Source organism: Ailuropoda melanoleuca, chromosome 13, assembly GCF_002007445.2.
Source record: "Ailuropoda melanoleuca isolate Jingjing chromosome 13, ASM200744v2, whole genome shotgun sequence".
Lineage (NCBI taxonomy): Eukaryota > Metazoa > Chordata > Mammalia > Carnivora > Ursidae > Ailuropoda > Ailuropoda melanoleuca.
This window is the reverse complement of record NC_048230.1, coordinates 73,848,163-73,866,891: the sequence shown is the minus strand read 5'-3', so window position 1 is coordinate 73,866,891 and position 18,729 is coordinate 73,848,163. Positions and strand designations below refer to the sequence as shown.

At 50.4% G+C, this 18,729-nt stretch overlaps 1 pseudogene; it reads left to right on the top strand.

The window, feature by feature from the left end:
* The first annotated feature begins 13,557 nt into the window (after positions 1–13,557).
* Positions 13,558–17,810, top strand: LOC100471102 (annotated as a pseudogene).
* The last annotated feature ends 919 nt before the right edge of the window (positions 17,811–18,729 follow it).

Below are 18,729 nucleotides of genomic sequence, written 5' to 3'. Positions count from 1 at the left end.
ATCCTGGCGAGTTCGGTCGCCGGGGCTGGGGGCTGCGGCCTGGCCGAGGCCGCGGGGAGGAACAGGAGGGACCCGCGGGCCCTGGGAGGCCCGGGCAGGGGGCAGCCGGGGCTGCGCGGCGAGCGAGCCGCGCCAAAGCCGGGGGAGCGCGCCACGCCGCGCTCAGAAACCGCCGCCGCCTCCGGGTCGCCGCGGGACAGAGCTCGGGCTGCTGGCCTCACCTCCCTCTCCGAGTACCCGCCGTATTCCCCACGCTGGCACCCCGTTCCTGCACTTGCGGCTCATTTCGACGCCTCCGAGCTTTTACTCTTGACGTTCTTTGCTCGCCCCTGCTGTCCTTGCATTTCCCCTGGTGAACCTGACCTCGGCTGAACCTCAGCCTAGGACTCAAAGCTCCCTTAGACTGGGCCCCAGACAGCTGAGTGGCGTCCCTGCACACCCAACCCCTCGGCCCCTGCCGTGGGTCGCCTGAACCTAAAGCATTTTTGTTTCCAGCCTGTGCCTTTCTGAAACCTCTTGATTTCTGATTGCAAGTTGAACCCTTAGGGCTCAGTTAGGACTCGGAGCCCAACTCACCTCCTCTTTCTCCCGAGCTCCTTCCTTCACAGATTTCATTCCTTTTTTTTTTTTTTTTAAGTTTCTGACACAGAAATCATCTCACCCCTGTTCCTAGGGGCAGAGCCATTTCTGCCCCTCTCCTCACACTCTGGCTTGATGTGTCCTGGCCAAGCTTTGAACAAGTCCAGAATAATAGTCCAGTACCTTCCTGCAAAACAGCTCGGGGGTGGCCTGCCCTGCCTGCGGCTTGCACTCTCAGATACCCCTGGAATACCACTTTCCTGCTCCAGTCGACTCCCTTCCTCTGTTGGGGGGCCTCCAAATGTGCAGTTGGTGGTCCACCCCACATTGACCTAGATGAGGGGTCCCAGGGGCACTGCTGGGCCTCCTATCACCCCAGAAGCTCACCTTCTCTCTTGGCTTCTTTCCTCTTTGCCATGCTTCCTTCTCCATGTCCCCCTTCCCATCACCTGCAGGGCCTGTGGCTCCCATGCAGACTTCTCCAAGTGTCAGCTTTTACCCTGGGTGAGATTATCAAAGGTAGGTCTCCCATTATGGTGAGTTCTTCTGCCAGTCTTTCTCCTTCTCCTTATCTGACTCTAAATCCTTGCTCCTCCCGGCGTGGTCCTGGCCCAGCAGCAGCAGCAGCAGCAGCAGCAGCAGCAGCAATACGTGGGAGCTTGTTAGAAACGCAGCATCTTAGCCTCTGCCCTGGCCAGCTGAATCAGAACCGACATTTTAACAAGATCCCAGGTGACTTATGTACACATCACATTGAGAAGCGTTGCTTTAGAGAACCCCCCTCCTAAAGCATTCCATACTTGCTTCACCCCTCTCTACAATCTTCAAAGCTACCTCTGGCTCTCGAAATTTCCAGCAGACAGCCTGCCTCTTACTTAATGGAGAGGGTCCGGGGAATGGTGGCAGGATCCCGCTGTCTCTCTCAGCTGTTCGTGGTTTCCATCCATTCTCAGGCTCATCGCCCATTCTGTTCTCTCCTTGCGCTCCCAGTAAACATGGGGACTCAGGGACCGCTTTACTAAGTCCCATCTTCTGCACTTCCAGATGTTGCCCCATCTGATCCCTGTGTGTCTTGGTCCTCCTTTCCTCAGCTCAGACCTCCTCATTCTTAAAAGAACCCTCCCCTTGTCCCCGCCTCCTCCTCCAACTTGTGCCCCTCCTGTTTCTTAGAGTCCCCAGGAGCACTCCACCAAGGATGCCTCGCCAGCCCCCAGCAAGCCACTCCCGAAGCCCTAGTGGTCTGGCTCCCTTCCAGCTCTGCCGCTGTGTGCTCTGCGCTCAGGCCTCAGGCCCTCTGGCTCCCTGCAGCCCCAGGCTCTCCAACCCTCCTTCTCCCGCACACCCCATAGTGAGGGCCATCCTGAGGACCGGAGCTCTCTGCCTCTCTTGCCCCTGCGAGTGCCCCAGGCTGCTGGGCCTTGCTTCCTTCTCCCTTCTTCCCTCAGAGCGCTCATGCTCTTCCACAGCCTCAGAGGGTCTTGGGGACACGATCTCCTAGGGTGGGCCTCCATCCTGCTTCTGCCAGTCCCAAACATCGGCTGGTGAGCACCGAGCTGGGCTTGACTCCTGAGGACGAGGGGTGCACCTGGCTCTACAGAGGGTCCTTAACACCATAGCACTGTCCCTGGGCGAGGAATAAGGCTGCTTGGTCTCTGCAATCCAGCTCTTCCTCCTGCCCCCCTCCCCGTGTCTGTCCGTGGAAGCTTCTCCTGATGCCCGTCAGGCTTGGGGCCAGGAGTTCATCTCTGACACTATCTCCCTGCCCCCAGGTGCTTGCCCCAATCACGCTCCATCCTCCTGCTGTCCCTTGCTTAGAAACTTCCCAATGTCTCTAGTGGCCCCCAAGTAGACATTTAGGGACTCAGCCCTTTTAGGATCTCTAAGTTCTTTGATGCCTGATCCACATGTCTCTTGCCAGTCTTCCCTCCATTTCCTTTCTGGGCAAGTCCCTTGCTTGCCCGACGCTGAAGATCTTACTCTTTCCCAAACACAGGCTGCCACTGCCAACACCAGGCTTTTCATCTGGCTGGTCCCTCTGGAGGCAGTGCCCTCACTATGGCCCCACCTTTCTTCTCCAGGAGGCTGCAGGGTGAACATTCCTTTTCATGATGGTGGAAGGGCTTTGCTGTTGCAGATCTTCATGGTTCTAGAAGACTCTTCCCAAAGTAGACTTGGGGTTTAGGTGCTCAGGGTTAACCTGGGGCAGAAAGGGGAGTTAGCAGCACCGAACTAAGGCCAGTTTGGAGGGGCTCCTGATGTGTATGGGTTTCTATTCTATAGTAGACACAGGGACCAGAAAAAAAACCCCAACCAGGATGGTGTTTGTGGCTGCCTCGGGCCTGCAGCCCCAGAAAAAGGCTTCTGGGTTAGAACCACTGAACCAGGGGCAAGGCCTCTGAGCCATGAAGGCATCAGTTGGGCCTGCAGGGAGAAGGCCCAGGAGCAAATTCTGAGTCAGTCCTTGTGGTTGGAGGTCAGTGTCTCTGCATTAGTTTCAGCAAGTCTGTTTCTTGGAGCTCTGGGCACGTTTTTATGTTTTGTGTTTTCTGGGCATCGCAGTGGGGCGGTGAGAGACTTGTGAACTCTCAGTGTCATCCAGAGGGATGCAGGGACAAGTCCTGGGACCAGCCCAGAAGAAGGGCCTGGGCCTGACACCAGGACAGCGCAGGGAAAGGCCGGTGCAGCTGGGTGAGTGGCTTTGCTGTACTTGCTTTAGGTGGAAGCTCTTAGCACCTGGGGCATCAGAGGTGACGTGGAGGAGCACGGCATTTTCCCTGGGGGCCTGGGCCGTGAGACAGAGTTTTAAAGATTTTATTTATTTGAGAAAGAGAGAGAGTGAGCGCAAGACAGCGCACAAGCAGGGGGAACAGCAGAAGGACAGGGAGAAACAGACTCCACACCAAAGGAGCCTGATGAGGGGCTCGATGAGGGGCTCGATCCCAGGACCCTGACATCATGACCTGAGCCAAAGGCAGATGCTTAACCGACTGAGCCACCCAGGTGTCCCCAAACAGTATTTTAAAAACCAGCAGAACTCACTCATTCTCTCTCTCTCCAAAAGGGGTTGCAACACCACAGAAAACAGATCTCAGGTGGTGCGATAGGCAGAAGTCCTCTGGCCAGGCTGAGTGTTGGGCCATAGCGCCCCCTGGAGGTCCCGGAGTGTCAGGTACTTGGATCCACTTCAAGGTCAAGTTCTCTTGATAGATATCACCATGTAGACAGAATAAAAACATGAAAGCATCCACTAAATACGGTTGTTCACATGTTCCATGGAGAACACGAAAATGCCTGGGGCTATCCCAGAAGGTTTCCTGGTGCGTATGCCCCAGCTCTCAGCCTTCCTCCCGGGTGACTTCCCCTGTTGTTGGGGGAAAGACGCACACTACAGGTGTTCATCTTGCCTTGGGGTCCCTCCCACTCCCGAATCTAGGCTGAATTACTCAATCTTGAATAATACACAGCGGGAGTCAACACTTTGGCAGAAGAGTTGAGCGCCCATCTCCCATTTCTAGGCTGGAAGAAAGACAGCATGTCCCCTCCATTTTCCTGGTTGTCCACACCCCTAGCAATCACAAACCAAGTCAAAGACAATCAGTCTCATCCTCACTGAGGAAGTGGAGAGGAACTATTTCACCTGGGGCAGTAATATGTGCAGTCAGCCAGCCCTTTTATTCACCCAGTAGCTTTCAGAGAGGGCCCGGGACCTGCAGGTTTCCAAGCCAATCCTGTAGGAGGGTCCAACACTGTCCCCGGAGGGCCGGCCATCAGTTCTCCACAGGCAGTGGTGGAAAATCGGAAAGCACAGCATGTAAGTATGAGATATCTATCTATCTATCTATCTATCTATCTATCTATCTATCTATCTAGATATATATTATATATAGATATATATAATATATATATTATATATATATTATATATATATATATATTCACTTATGGGGCAAGACCAAATTCCTTTTCTGATGGCTGTGGGGTCAGCAGGAAAGGAAGCCATCATGTCTGAAGTAGGGGTACGGTAAGGGGTGAGGGGAGCGGAGGAGGGTGGGATGGGCCTGTTTTTCACCTTGTTCTGGGTAAAGTGGGGAGAGGGCCTGGCAAAGGCCAATTCTCCAGGAGGCTTAAGCATCAGGGACCCTCATCCACACGGACCCCTTCCAAGGCCCTTTGAAAGCTCCTTGCACTGTGTTCCCATGGTTATATATAATTATGTCTTCAAAAGTTGGTCTTTTTCTTCTGGAAGAGCCACACCCCTTCTGGTTGTATGAGCTTCAGGCTCCCCTGAACCTCCATCTTCCCACAGGGCCTGGGGTTGGGTAGGAACCGTTCAGGTAAGAAATAATAAAGACCTAAACTAAGGCAGGTCAGGGGGAATGAGAGGAACAGAAGAGAAAGATGTTTTCATGGAAAAGGGCTGTCACTTACCGACCCGTAGCTCTTGCTGACGGGGATTTCTGTCTCTTCTCTGGTGTCCGTAGCGTTCAGAACAGTGGCTGGTCCACAAGTGCTTGTGTAATGAATATAGAAGTCAGGAACTTAGGACTAATTAGGTACGTGGGGGTCCCGCAGGGTGCCCCAAAGAGATGAGCTCAGCACGCCTGCCACCTGTCACCCAGCCCTGCTCTGCCCTGTCACCCAGACCCGCTCCTGGGGTAGAAAGCGTCAAGGCCTCTCCTTTTTAACCTTCAATGGCCAGTTGGCCCATTGGAGCCAGGTCCTTGGAACGCACCACGTGGTGGAAAGGACTTGGGGTCTGGAGACTCAAGTAGGCAAGATCATTGCCTACTTATTATAGTTTATATAATTAAATATTCTTTCCTAATTATCCTCAGCTTCATTTACTTCCTGGGTAAGCCGGGGATGCCGAGGGTCCCTTGGTGTGATGGTTAAGTGTTTAACAACTGCCTCTCAGAAAAGAAACCTGATTTGTAGCATTTGCCGATTTTCGTGTGGTATGTTTCCGCTGCGGCTCGTGTCGAACTAGTGATGTGATGCGACTGGATGTGTGGGGAAGAGATGCGCGTGGTAGGTTCCCCAGAGCCGGGCAAGCTGCCCCTAGCACGCCCCGGTGTGGGCCCGGCGATAGAACCCCCTTACCTGAACAAGCGTGGTGGACCAAGGGGCCCCATATCCTGGGTCAGGTGAGATGACTTCAGGTTGGGTGAAATGTATGTGGATGATCGATTTGACCCAATGCCCACTTTTTTTTTTAGTTTTTTTTAAAAAAGTGTTGATTTTTTAAAAATGATGGTATAATGCAGTAATTTCACATGTATACCTCAGTAAAGTTTTTCACATATATACCCATATAAGCCCTGTCTGGATTAGATACAACCCCTTTGCCGCATCCCAGCAGCCTCTCTGGTACCTCCTCCCTGTCAGTGCATGCCCGTCTCCTGACTTCTTTTCTTTTCTTTTTTTAAAATTTTATTTATTTATTTGACAGAGAGAGAGAGCACAAGCAGGGGGAGCAGAAGGCAGAGGGAGACGCAGGCTCCCTGCTGATCAGGGAGCCCGATGCGGGACTCGATCCCAAGACCCTGGGATTGTGACCTGAGCTGAAGCCAGACACTTAACTGACTGAGCCGCCCAGGAGCCCACCCACTCCTGACTTTTAGCACCGTGAACGAATTTTCTCCATCCTGGGAGTTTGTCTAAATGGTATCATGCACTATGGAGTTTTTTGTATCTGGCTTTTACTCATCATTAGATCTGTGAGAGTTTATCCATGTTGTCGTCATGTGTAAGAGTTTTCCCATTTCTGTGTAGTATTCCTAGTGCTGACTTTTAATAACTTTAACTCAATACAAGTTTTTGTTTGTTTTCACGTTTCTCATGCCTGTTTCTGTCGCTCACCTATGAAAGTGTGGATTCCACAGGTTGGCCCTCCTGGCTTCATACTTAGTCCCATGAGGCTCTGCTTCTCCTTGGCCCTGACTCATCCTCCACCACTTCCTCTCCTCCCAAAACATCGGCCACACCCCTCAGAATCCTTTCTCCATAATTAGTCCACTCCCTCATATTCTCAACATTTATTTTTTAAAAATATTTTATTTAATTGAGAGAGAGAGAGCACAAGCAGGGGGAGCAGCAGAGGGAGAGGGAGAAGCAGGCTCCCCACTGAGCAAGGAGCCCGATGTGGGGCTTGATTCCAGGACGCTGGGATCATGACCTGAGCCGAAGGCAGATGTCTAACCGCTGAGCCATCTAGGTGACCCTCAAAATTTCTTTAAATGTTTCTCTCCTCTCTAGTCTTAACTGACACCTGAATGACACCAGTTATGGGCTGAATATTTATGTCCCCCTGAAATTCCTGTGCTGAAGACTTAACCCCCAATATGACTGTATTTGGAGACAGGGCCTGTGAGGAGGTGCTAAAGGTTAAATGACATCATGAGGATGGGACACGAATCCCATAGCGTCGGTGCCCTTGTGAGGAGAGGAAGGGAGAGCTCTCCCCTACCATGTGAGGACCCGATGAAAAGGTGGCCGGCTGCAAGCCAGGAAGAGAGTCCCCACCAGGAAGTGAATCGGCTAGCACCTTGAGCTTGGACTTCCCAGCCTCCAGCACATAAGACCATAACCGTCTGTGACATGCCCCTTGGCCCTGATATTTTGTCCTGGCAGCCCGAGCAGACCGCACTAACACCCAAGGACAGCCCTTCTCCTCAGGCCCTTTCTAGCACTGCCCATTTATTCTCCTTCACCGCACTACATGGAAGTATTTGGAATTTGACCTTGCCCTACTTTCAAGCTAATAAGTTCACCTGTAACCGGACGTTACTGTTAACCTGTTAACGGATGCTGGTCGAAGACATCCGATTCCTGGATCAGAGATGAGAAACTTTATTACTCACAGCACAGCAAGTAGCGATCATGTTTGGATTGGGTCCCCTGCCCTCCGAGTCCCACAGGGCCACACAGGGAGCCCTCTGGGTGTTGTGCACGTGGGGGGTTCGTGTTGTATCAGCACGAGAATCGGGCCGCCGCCTCTTTTGTAGAAATCAGTAAGCAAGCTCTTTGTCCTTGAAGCAAACTCAAGGTTGCTGCTGCACATACCACCCTGAGAAATACCCCAGGCAGGGTGATCGGGGCCTTGTATGCTCTGCGGGCCCAGAACAAACGTACAGTGACGCACGGCTGATGTGGTTTGCCTCTCCTAGTAATCGGCCCTGCGCATTCTGGGCTGACTTGAATATTCACATGAATATGCCACTCCATCCGCCACACTGATTAATCTGATCAAGAGAGACTGGGACCAAATCTGCTCAATCTGTCTCATACAGAATTTAATTAAGTCTACTATCTATAGTACTTGAAGCATCAAGCTGAGGCCAACCTACAGTATTGGCTTCGACCTTGCCACCTAGGGTTCCAGCCTCAGTCACCAGTGAATGAGTCCCAAGGGGATCAGTAGGTCTGTTTGCAGAGAGTCAGGATGTAGTCTGAACCCAGGTTATAATCCATTACAATTCTCACAAGTGACTTTTAGACTCGTCTACTGATTTTTGATGTCACTGCCAATAATTATAGGAGGCAGTAGATGGGCCAAAAAGTAATCCCCATCCCTAATGGAGAGACATTCCATGGCCCACATACAAACATATGCCTCGAAGGGTCACATGTCACCCAGTTCAAGATTTGTAGTGAATTCCGATTTGTATCACCATTGCCAGGTCTGGTTAAGCCCATGGGCAAGGTCACCAAGCCGGTGCAGCCTCGGTTGCCACATATGAACCAAGACCACTCGGGTGACAGGAAAAGTATGTACATTTATACCAGTCCGACTGCCACAAGGCTGTGCTGGATGGGGTGTTGGTACAAGGCCGGGGGAGGGGAGGTTCCATGTTTCGGAGCTGCCGTCAGTGGCAAAGGGCACAACGTAATAGTCCAGGACTAGCCATGCCGACGTGAGTTTCCTGTTTCCATAGCGTGTGGACAGGACGACAAACCCAGAAGGGGTCAGGCTGCCAGCTGAACCTTACTAAACTCCGATAAACGAGGTGATGGTTTTGCTAGGCTGCAGTGCTGGATTGGGGGACAAAGAGAATGTCAGTCGCCCCTCTCTCCCTGCATCGAAGGTGCCATTGGGCTTCCGTACCTGTGGGGCCAGTGTGAACCCTTCCAGTAGCTAGCATTTCACCTTTTCTCCAGTCTTTCCCTACTCACACCCTGACCTGTTCTCTGGTGGGGCCAGGTGTGAGTGGGACAAAATGTACAGGGACCCCTTACATCTCCCATCTTGGCCTCTGTGGGCCAGTGTAGGGGGAATTGGCAAGCAGTGTACTTAACCAAGTAGTCATTACCTTAATGACCTAGGATCATGTAAATCCATCAGGAGGGTCCAGGTGGCTAAACCACAAAAATGAAGTCTGAATCCCCCAGGTCGCTCTGCCAGGCTGACAACCAGAGGCTGTACCAGCTAGGCTGGCCTGGGGTTGTTGTTGGGGGAAAAAAGGAGTTATTTTTGAGGTGGCCATTCCAACGCCGGATAATATGGAATGCCCGCAGATGGTAGGGAGCATGGCAAGGCCATCAAGTACCTTGACTATTGGCCCATGGTTGGGTGGCTTTTGCAACAAAGGGTGCATCATTGTCAGGCTGTAGAAGGTGTGAAAAGCCACAACTTGACATGGCTTGGTTTTGAGGGCCACAGCAGTGTGGCCAGTCTCCTGAGCAGACTAGGGTAGGAACACGATAACCCGAAAATGTACCCACAACAGTGAGGCACCAACGGTCGCCCAGAGAGAGGGTCAAAGGTCTGAGGTAGTCAAGCATCTAGGAGCAGACAGGAGCCATGCCCCACGTGATGTGGCCTCTTAACTGTGACACAAACAGTCTGCCTTTGGGGAGGCAACACAAGTTTGATACGTAGCGGTGGCCTCTGCACCAGAAACATAGTTCTTCACCTTGTGCCCTGTCCACAATGGCCAATGTGTTGCCATGTGTGGTGCAGCGATGGATCTAGGCAGTGCTGGCAGTTGTACGGCCAGTGCAGGCTGGGCCGGCAGCCTGAACCCCGTGGGTCAGATGAGAGAAGGGTCCTTACCGTGGGCATCTCCATGAACGACCCAGGGGGTCTGACTGGCAGAGATATTTGTTTCCACAGCTTGCAGCTCCCATGAAAAATGTCTTTGATCTGCCAGTCTCACCGACAGGCCAGCTAGGTCATGGACAGCAACACAAAAGGCAATAAAAATGAGCCAAATTTCACCAGGGGGCGTCTCGGCCAGGGCTGTCGGCTGCCTTGAGTTCTGCACACTGAGCAGAATGAACGTGGCTACTCTGGCTCTGCCTTGCTGGCGTGGAGGCTGAGTGTGGACATCATCAGGTGTCAGCGAGGCCAAACCACCGGTGAACCAGGCAGGCACTTGGGGGACCCTCTGTGAACTGAGGGCCCCATTGAGCTAGCAGGTGATGCTTCAGGTGATGAAGCGAGGAAGGGAGTTCTCCCCAAAGGGATTGCCACCACCCTTTCATGTACAATTCAGATTCTGTTAGGGACAGGCCAGCCGTGCTCTTGAATAAAGCATCTCCATTTGACTGTTAAGGCCTTTTGTGCTCTTCTCTTGGTAGCCACCAAATCCAAGTTGACCTATCCCAGAATGGGGGACTTCAGGTGGAAAGTGACAGGACCTGTATGGGTCAGTTACAAGCTAGTAGGGTTTTGTTTTTTTTAAGCGCTGTACTTCGTAACTGTTTCCAGCTGGTGGCGCTGTTGTGCTGGAAAATGGCCTCTGCGTAATCGCAGCCATAGAGGCTATTTTCCCCGTTCACCTTTCTCCTCTTGGAAGCCTATAGTTTGTTCCATTCCGAGTGCTCAGGAATCACTTGCGGACAAGCAGCAACCTCTGAGTGGGCAAAGGCGCTGACACTTAGGGGCACTCACAGCACAAGCCTCTACAAGCACCAATACCAATTATATTTTCAGCCGTGGCAGCCCCAGCGCAGAACATTGAATTGGCCCGAAGGTCCCAGCTACAGGACGGCTTTAATTTCCCTTCCCTACTGCAAACGTTGCTCAAAGCCCAGCAGTTGAAACTGGGGGATTTTTTTACCTTATGGGAAAAACAGACCAAGGAGTTTAATGTGTGCCAATTAAGAGCTGTTGCAACAGCTGCAGGAGATAAGAGATCATGTTATTCTTTTTTTTTTTAAGATCTTATTTATTTATTTGTCAGAGAGAGAGAGAGGGAGCACAAGCAGGGGAAGCAGAAGGCAGAGGGAGAAGTGAGCTCCCTGATAAGCAAGAACCCCCCCCCCTCCCCATGCAGGACTGGATCCCAGGAATCTGGATGCCAAAGGCAGACACTTAAGGAACTGCGCTGCCTAGGTCTGGAGGTCATTCTATTCCAAGGCAGGGGGGTGGGAAGGTTGGGGGGTTTCTGTGGGGGTGGGGAGCAGGGATGCAGAGGAGGGATGGAGGAGAGCAGAGAGTGTTGGGGGAAGGGGGAGGCTAGCCCATGGTGCAGCAGTGGGGGGAGCCGGCAGGCTTTTACTTTCTCTTGGCTTCCGGCTTTAGAGTTGACATACCACTGCCTTCACCCCCCCCATACCTCTCTCTAGTGTCAGTCCAGGGAGCCCCTGAGCCCAGGGTCATTTTGCCCCTGTTCCACACTGCATTCCTTGGTGACTTCCTCCACCCCAGCTGCATCTGCCCACAGGACATGGTAAGGTGGTGACATGGGCACTTGGGTCCTATAGAGCTACGAACATTTGAGGCCCTTACCTCCATGAAGTTCCCAGCATACTCCACTTTTTCATCAAAGCAGCTGAGGGGAGAGAGGGATCGGGGTGCACAGAGGCACACAGCAATTCTTGCCAGCAAGCAAAGTTTTTTGGTCACTCTGGGTTTGAACGGCCACCGGCGGGGCTCATCCAAATACATTCGTAACGCTTTTGGTTCACCTACAGTTCTATTTCAGACATACTGACTGATACCATTTAGTTCAGCTTTTGGAGTTCTCTGGTCCAGCAGCCACATCCATAGTGTTGTCCCATCGTCATAACATCCCTTCCACCTCCTGCACGGACGACAGTAAGTGGGAACCAAAGCACCATTCCGGGGGCTTGTTTCAATCCTACCTCTCCCTGCTTCATCTCATTAACAGGTTCGGCCTCTGTGAGACCCTCACTTGAGCCCCCCTCACCCTGCCGCCCACCATTTGGGGGAGAGGATTCACTCACATACACCAGGGAGTCTCTTCAGAACCCCTGGCCTGGTCCACAGGGTCCTTCCTCTTCTAGAAAGCCATGTCTGTTAGCATCCCATCCTCACTGCCAAAACCATCAGTGTCTGGCATTTGAATTTACCCTGCTGATCAGTGATTAATTAGCTTCTTGCTGTTTCATGGATGCTGGCCAAGATGAGACTCCTGGCCAGAGACTAAGGGCTTTATTACTCATGGCACAGGAAGCAGCATAAGCAGAATGTTTACACTGCCTCCCTTTCCCCCCAAGTCCCACAGAGGCAATGGGGAGGGCCTCAGTGGATGCTGTGATGCAATAGGTTTCTGAGGAACACTGATCCTGGGGAACCCACTTCTTTTATAGCAGAAAATAAGCAAGCCCACTCTTTGTCCTGGAGGGAGATATTGCTACATTCCCCAAAGCTGCTCTGCAAACACAAGCCTGAGAAATGGCACAAAGAACAGTTAGGACCTCACATTCTTGGTATACCCAGAAAGACTGTGTAGGCACACTCCAAGCTCTCCAAGCTCCTACCCTGGGTCCACTTCCAGGCCATGCCTGTCTCTTTTTTTATTTTTTATTTATTTATTTATTTTTATTTTTTTAAAAAGATTTTATTTATTTATTCAACAGAGATAGAGACAGCCAGCGAGAGAGGGAACACAAGCAGGGGAGTGGGAGAGGGAAGAAGCAGGCTCATAGCGGAGGAGCCTGATGTGGGGCTTGATCCCATAACGCTGGGATCACGCCCTGAACCGAAGGCAGATGCTTAACCGCTGTGCCACCCAGGCGCCCCTCTTTTTTTAATTTTTTAAAAAGATGTATTTATTTGAGAGAGAGAGAGAGAGAGAGAGAGAGGGAGAGAGAGCAGGGGGGAAGAGCATAGGGAGAGGGATGGAGAGAAACTCAGGCGGACTCCCCTCCAAGCATGGAGCCCAACTTGGGACTCCATCCCACCAGCCTCAGGTCATGACCCAAGCTGAAATCAAAAGTCGGACACTTACCTGACTGAGACACCCAGGCAGCCCATCTGTCTCTTTTTTAAAAGCCCTTCTTCTCAGTCCTGATGCCCAGACTGGATGATGGGAGCAGAATCAAGGAAAAGAGAAATCCAAGCTCTTTTAAGATCACAGATGCAAAAGACTTCAGTAGAGGTCAGCAGAGCAAAGAGAGCGGTATACTTGAAGAATAATATATCATAACCAAGCCCGCTTGTCTAACATATAAGGCTGCCCAACATTATAAAGCTCATCAATGTATAATAACAGACTCAAGGATAAATTTCATTATTTCAATTAGCAGATATCTATGAGCCAGAAGTTGACAAAACTAACAAAATTCTAGCCTTCACTGAACTTACATTCAAGTGAGAGACAGAGACCAGCAAACAAACAAATATATAATATGACATTTAGTAGTGACTGGGATAATTGGGAAAATAAAGCTGAGGGAGGTGATAGAGATGAACAATTGCACATGATTTGATCGAATATATAAATGCAAATTTAGCATTTGAGAAAGGTAGAATTTCTTATCTGGGAGAAAAGGTAATAAATAATACTGGGGCAATTAGCTAACATTTTTGGACAAAATAAAGTTGGGTATTTATCTTTCACCTTTTACAAAACTACATTTCAGATAAATTAACGACCTAAACCATATAAACACACAAAACTGTAACAGCATTAGTGGAACTACTGGAGAATATATCACCTCGGGATGCCTGGCAGTGGTGCGGACGTGGCTCTTTCGTGGTGCCCTGGCATGGGGGCCCCTCAGCAACAACATGGTTCAGCAAGTTCCAGAAAACACGAATTTTCCTGCCAAAGAAGAGAAAATCTTGCAGTTCTGGTCTGAATTTAACTGTTTAAGGAATGCTTTTTTTTTTTTAATATTTTATTTATTTGATAGCGCAAGAGGAAGGGAGAGAGAGAGGGAAAAGCAGACTCCCCACTGAGCAGAGAGCAGACTCAGGGCTCGATCCAGGACCCTGAGATCATGACCTGAGCTGAAGGCAGGTGCTTAACTGACTGAGCCACCCAGGTGCCCCTGTTTTCAGGAATGCTTAAAGCAATCAAACCATGGGCCAAAATCTACATTTTATGAGGGGCCCCCTTTTGGAACTGGACTGCCTCACTATGGACATAAACTTGCAGGGACAGTTAAAGATATAGTTACCAGATATGTTCACCAGAGTGGGTCTCATGTTGACAGAAGATTTGGATGGGATTGTCCTGACTTATCTGTGGAACATGGTATCGATAAGACACTGGGAGCCAGAGGACCGGAGGATGTAGCCAAAATGGGGATTGTAGAGCATAACAATCAATGCCAAGCAATCTGTGATGAGATAATGTACTGAGGGGAAGTCCGCTGTTAGAAGAGTTGGCCGATAGATCGACCTTGACAATGACTACAACACTCTGTATCCATGATTGATGGAATCTGTCCGGTGGGTCTTAATGGAGGGGCGCCTGGGTGGCTCAGTCGTTAAGCGTCTGCCTTCGGCTCATAATCTGGAGAGTGACTATGAGATCTCCGAACGACTTCCCAGTACCTATCTCAAAGGGCAAGAGGTATAGGCCCCGTGTGACTATTTTGTGCAGTGTAAGGAGAATGGTGCTTTCACTGGGCTTGCTGACAGCCATGTGCAGGAGGAGGAAGGCACTGGAGTGGCCCACCGGGCTCCTTACTTTGGTGCTGATGACTGTCGGGTCTGTATGGACTTCAGCACCATCCAGAGAGACTCTTCTGTTCGCCCTGTGGCCGATTAGCAGTGACCGATTCCACAAGACAGTGTGTGAAGGATGCTGACAAAGACATCTTCAGGACCCTGAACAAAGGAGGCCGACTTCTTGTCACCAGCACCCTCACTCACAGCACCCTTTCTGCTGGAGGTCAGACGTTCCCCCCATTTACAAAGCAGTGCTAGCGGGTTCATGCGGGCAGAGCACATGGTAGACTGGATGCTGAGGAACAATGACCTGAGTTACTGGGTCCCAGGGTTTGTACTACAAAAGCACTCAGGAAATGGGCTGAAGGAGGCTTATGACTGGGCAACTTCCAGAAACAGGTCCTGGGGCACCCCTATCCCACTGTGGCTCTGTGGTGACTTGGAGGAGGCAGTACGCATGGAGTCAAGGGCAGAACTTGAAGAATGGTCAGGAGCAAAGATCTCCGATCCGCACAGAGACAGCACTGACCATCTGGCCTCCCTTCCTGCTGTGAAAAGTGCTGCACCGCACCTCTGAAGCGTTTGCCTGCTGGCTCAAGAGTGGCAGCAGGCCCTATGCTCAAGTTCATTGTCCATTTGAAAACAAGAGGGAGCAGGAGGATGCATTTCCCGCAGACTTCGTTGCTGAAGGCACTGAGCACACCAGAGGTTTTACACTCCGGGGTGCTGGCCACTGCTCTCTTTGGACAGCTGCCTTTTAGCAACGAGATTGTGAACAGGCTCATCCTGGCGAGTGATGGCCAAAAAAGGAGCAAACGAAATAAGAATTATCTGGATCTACTTTCAATCATCCATGAATATGGTGCCAATGCCCTCAGATTTTATCTGATTAATTCCCCTGTAGTGAGAGCAGAAAACCTCTGTCTTAAGGAGGAGGGTGTGCGTGATGTCTTGAAGGACGTGTGGCTCCCCTGGTATAATGCCTTTTACTTCTTCATCCGAAATGTCCTGAAGTTGCAGAAGAAGGAAATGGAATTCTTCTATGAGAACACGGTTTAAGAAAGTGCCAATATCATAGACCGGCGGGTCCGGTCCTTCGTGCAGTCACTTGCTGGGTTCTTCGAGACCGAAATGACAGCTTACAGGCTCTACGCTGTGGTGCTTTGCCCAATCAAGTTCATGGATGTTCTGACCAACTAGTATGTCAGGATGAACCACAGAAGACGTTTAAGGGTGCAAACAGGGGGGAGGACTATGTTACGGCCCTGGAGACCCTGTTTAGCGTCCTGCCCGCCCTGTGCAGACTTATGGCCCCCAATACACCTTTTCCTACTGAACTGACGGACCAGAATCTAAAGATGCTCACCGACCCTATTTCTGTCCAGGACAGACACACTCGGCGTCCACTACGTCACACTGCCCCATGTTTGAGAGGAGCTGATTGACAAGAAAACGGAGGATGCAGTGTCTTGGATGCAGTCTGTGATTGAATGTGAGTGAGTGATTTGAGACTCCTAAACCATTCTGATAAAGTGTCCTTTGAAAGAAATTGTGGTTATCCGTCAGGATCCAGAAGCTCCTACTGAGATCAAGTCTTTGGAAAGTGTATCACTGAGGAACTGAGTGTCTGAAGAGTTATGTTATCTACAGACAAAATAGACATATGGCATTCACCTAAGGGCAGATCCTGATCCCAGGGTCCTGGGGAAGCCTCTGAAGGGAGACTTGAAGGCTGTGACGTGTCCGTCAAGCAGCGAGGGACAAGGAGCTGGAGCGCTTCCAGGAGAGGGGGACCATTGTTGCAGAAGGCATGAACTGCACGAAGAGGACATTCGTCTCATGTGCACCTTTGATCAGACAACAGGAGGGACGATCCAGTTTGAAGCACACTGGGATGCTCAGGCTTTGATTCTCTTAGATGGATGAAGGAGTAGCTCACAACCAGAAACTTCACATAAAGTGCAAAACTGATGAAATAATAGTTTATTATGAAGCAAAGTCTGAAGGTAAGTATCTGAATGTTATCGAAAGCCACATGGAGTTCATACCTGCCACCATAAAGGCTCCCTCGAAACCATATCCAGTTCCAACATCAGATAAAGTCCTTATTCGAGAATAAACACAGTTGGGGCACCTGGGTGGCTCAATCGCTTGAGCATCCAACTCTTAATTTTGACTCAAGTCATGATCTCAGGGTCGTGGGATCAAGCCCCGCATCAGGCTGCACGCAAAGCACAGTCTGCTTGTCCCTCTCCCTCTGTTCCTCCCCTTGCTAGCACTCTCTCAAATAAATAAATAAAATCTTCGAACAAAGAAACAAACGAACACAGTTAAAGGGGTCTGACCTGGAAATTACACTCACAGAGGATCATCCCTGCCTGGCCCTGCTTGTGCATATGTCGATCTGAACATCTGTACAAATGGCAGCAAGGTGGAGGACTGCTTCCAGAAAATCCAAAAGGCTTACACCTTTCAAAGCTGAAGTGTTGTTACTGGTATTTTTGGTGGAAAAAATACAGAGCTGGCTGTCTTCCACGGTGAAACAGAAATATGAAACTGAACTGACTTATTGAGTCTCACTGGAAAAGCCCTGAGGATGGCAGCAGGGTCTGTGCGTGCCGCGGTGGGCAGCCCAGGCACTGATCTCTGCCAATGCGTCAACCTGCAGCTCCCGAAAGGCCCGCAAGAGTGTGTAATAGGAACGGTGCGCATTCTCCTACTGGAAACCCCACTTGGGCAGAGTTGACTTGCCCACCAGGGTCTTCTGTATGAAGCAGCCAAGGCGGCTGGCCTTCAGAGCAGGAAGCTAAAGCTGTTTCTGAATGAGACTCACAGATGAAATTACGAAGAAATCCCCACGAAGACTTTGAACATGAAGATGTGTGTTTCTGTATTCCTGACAACAGCAGACTTCTGGTGTTCATTATGAATGCGGTTCAGGCAGCCTCACCCTGACACATACCTGTCCCCCCCCCCCAAACACACACTGAAGACAGCCCCTTCAGGTGCATGTATCGTGCTGCTTTTGGTCTAAAATTGAAATGGGATTGATTCATCAAATGACTTGGAACCTCACAGTAACCTTCACACTTAACCCTAAATACCTACCCGGTCACGTTGGGGGAAGGCTACAACGTTACGTCGCACGGCACGGTTTATGTGTGTACTTGAATTCTTCAGGTGTAGAAGGCAGAAGTGATTTAAGTGGCACAGTGTGGGCGTCTACATTCTGTGGCCTTTTAAAACTTATTTGAGACCTCTTGAAGGAATGGGCAGCATTAAATATTATTTTTATTAAACATTTTTTAAATAATGTTTTAACTTTTTAAAAAAGATTTTATTTATTTATTTGAGACAGAGCATGAGCAGGGAGAGGGAGAAGCAGGCTCCCTGCTGTGAAGGGAGCCCGATGTGGGGCTTAATCTCAGGACCCTGGGATCATGACCTGAGCGAAAGGCAGGCGCTCAACTGACTGAGCCACCTGGGCACCCCTATTTCTTTTTTGTGTGTGGTTTTATTTCTAAGTAATCTTTACACTCAGTGTGGGGCTTGACTTTACAACCCTGAAATCAAGAGTCACGTGCTCTACTGACTGAGCGAGCCACAGGCGCCCTGAGATATTTCTGCCACCTGGATTTTCTTGATGGAATATTTTAAGTTTCAGTAAATCAGAACAATAAACTTTCTCTCAGATAAAAAGGAATTGGAGAGTACCCTCATCATCTTTAGAGGAAGACTTCTGAAACAGAAGCCAGAGCTTCGAAGACAAAGACTGACAAGTTTCTGTATCACACGGGACATAAGCAGAAATGCTGTGGGACATTTCAGTGTCATTAACGGGCTGGGGGCCTCTGCTCTTCTTCCCTGTCTTTCTCGCTGGCTGGAATACAGACATGATGGCTGCAGCTGGAATAACAGTCTTAGATCTTGAATAAACTTGGGAACGGAGGCCTTGCCAGGAAGGGCAACAACATAAGGCACGTAAGCCTCTGACACCACCGTGGGCTGACCCTGCCCTGAACCAACTATCACTGAACTTTAATGGGAGCCAGAAATAAACCCCTCCCTTATTGGGCCGTGGTTATGTTGTGCATTGTTCCCTACCCCTGAATCTAATCCTGAGACACTTGCCCTGCCCCAAGTGAAGGGTCATGATTAACGTAAGCCACTGGTTCTCAACTCTGGTCCACTTTTAGGATCATCCAGGGAGCTTCTGAAGAAAACCAATATCTGGGCCCCATCCCAGACTGTTACATTAAAGCTCTGAAAGTCGGGTCCAAACAC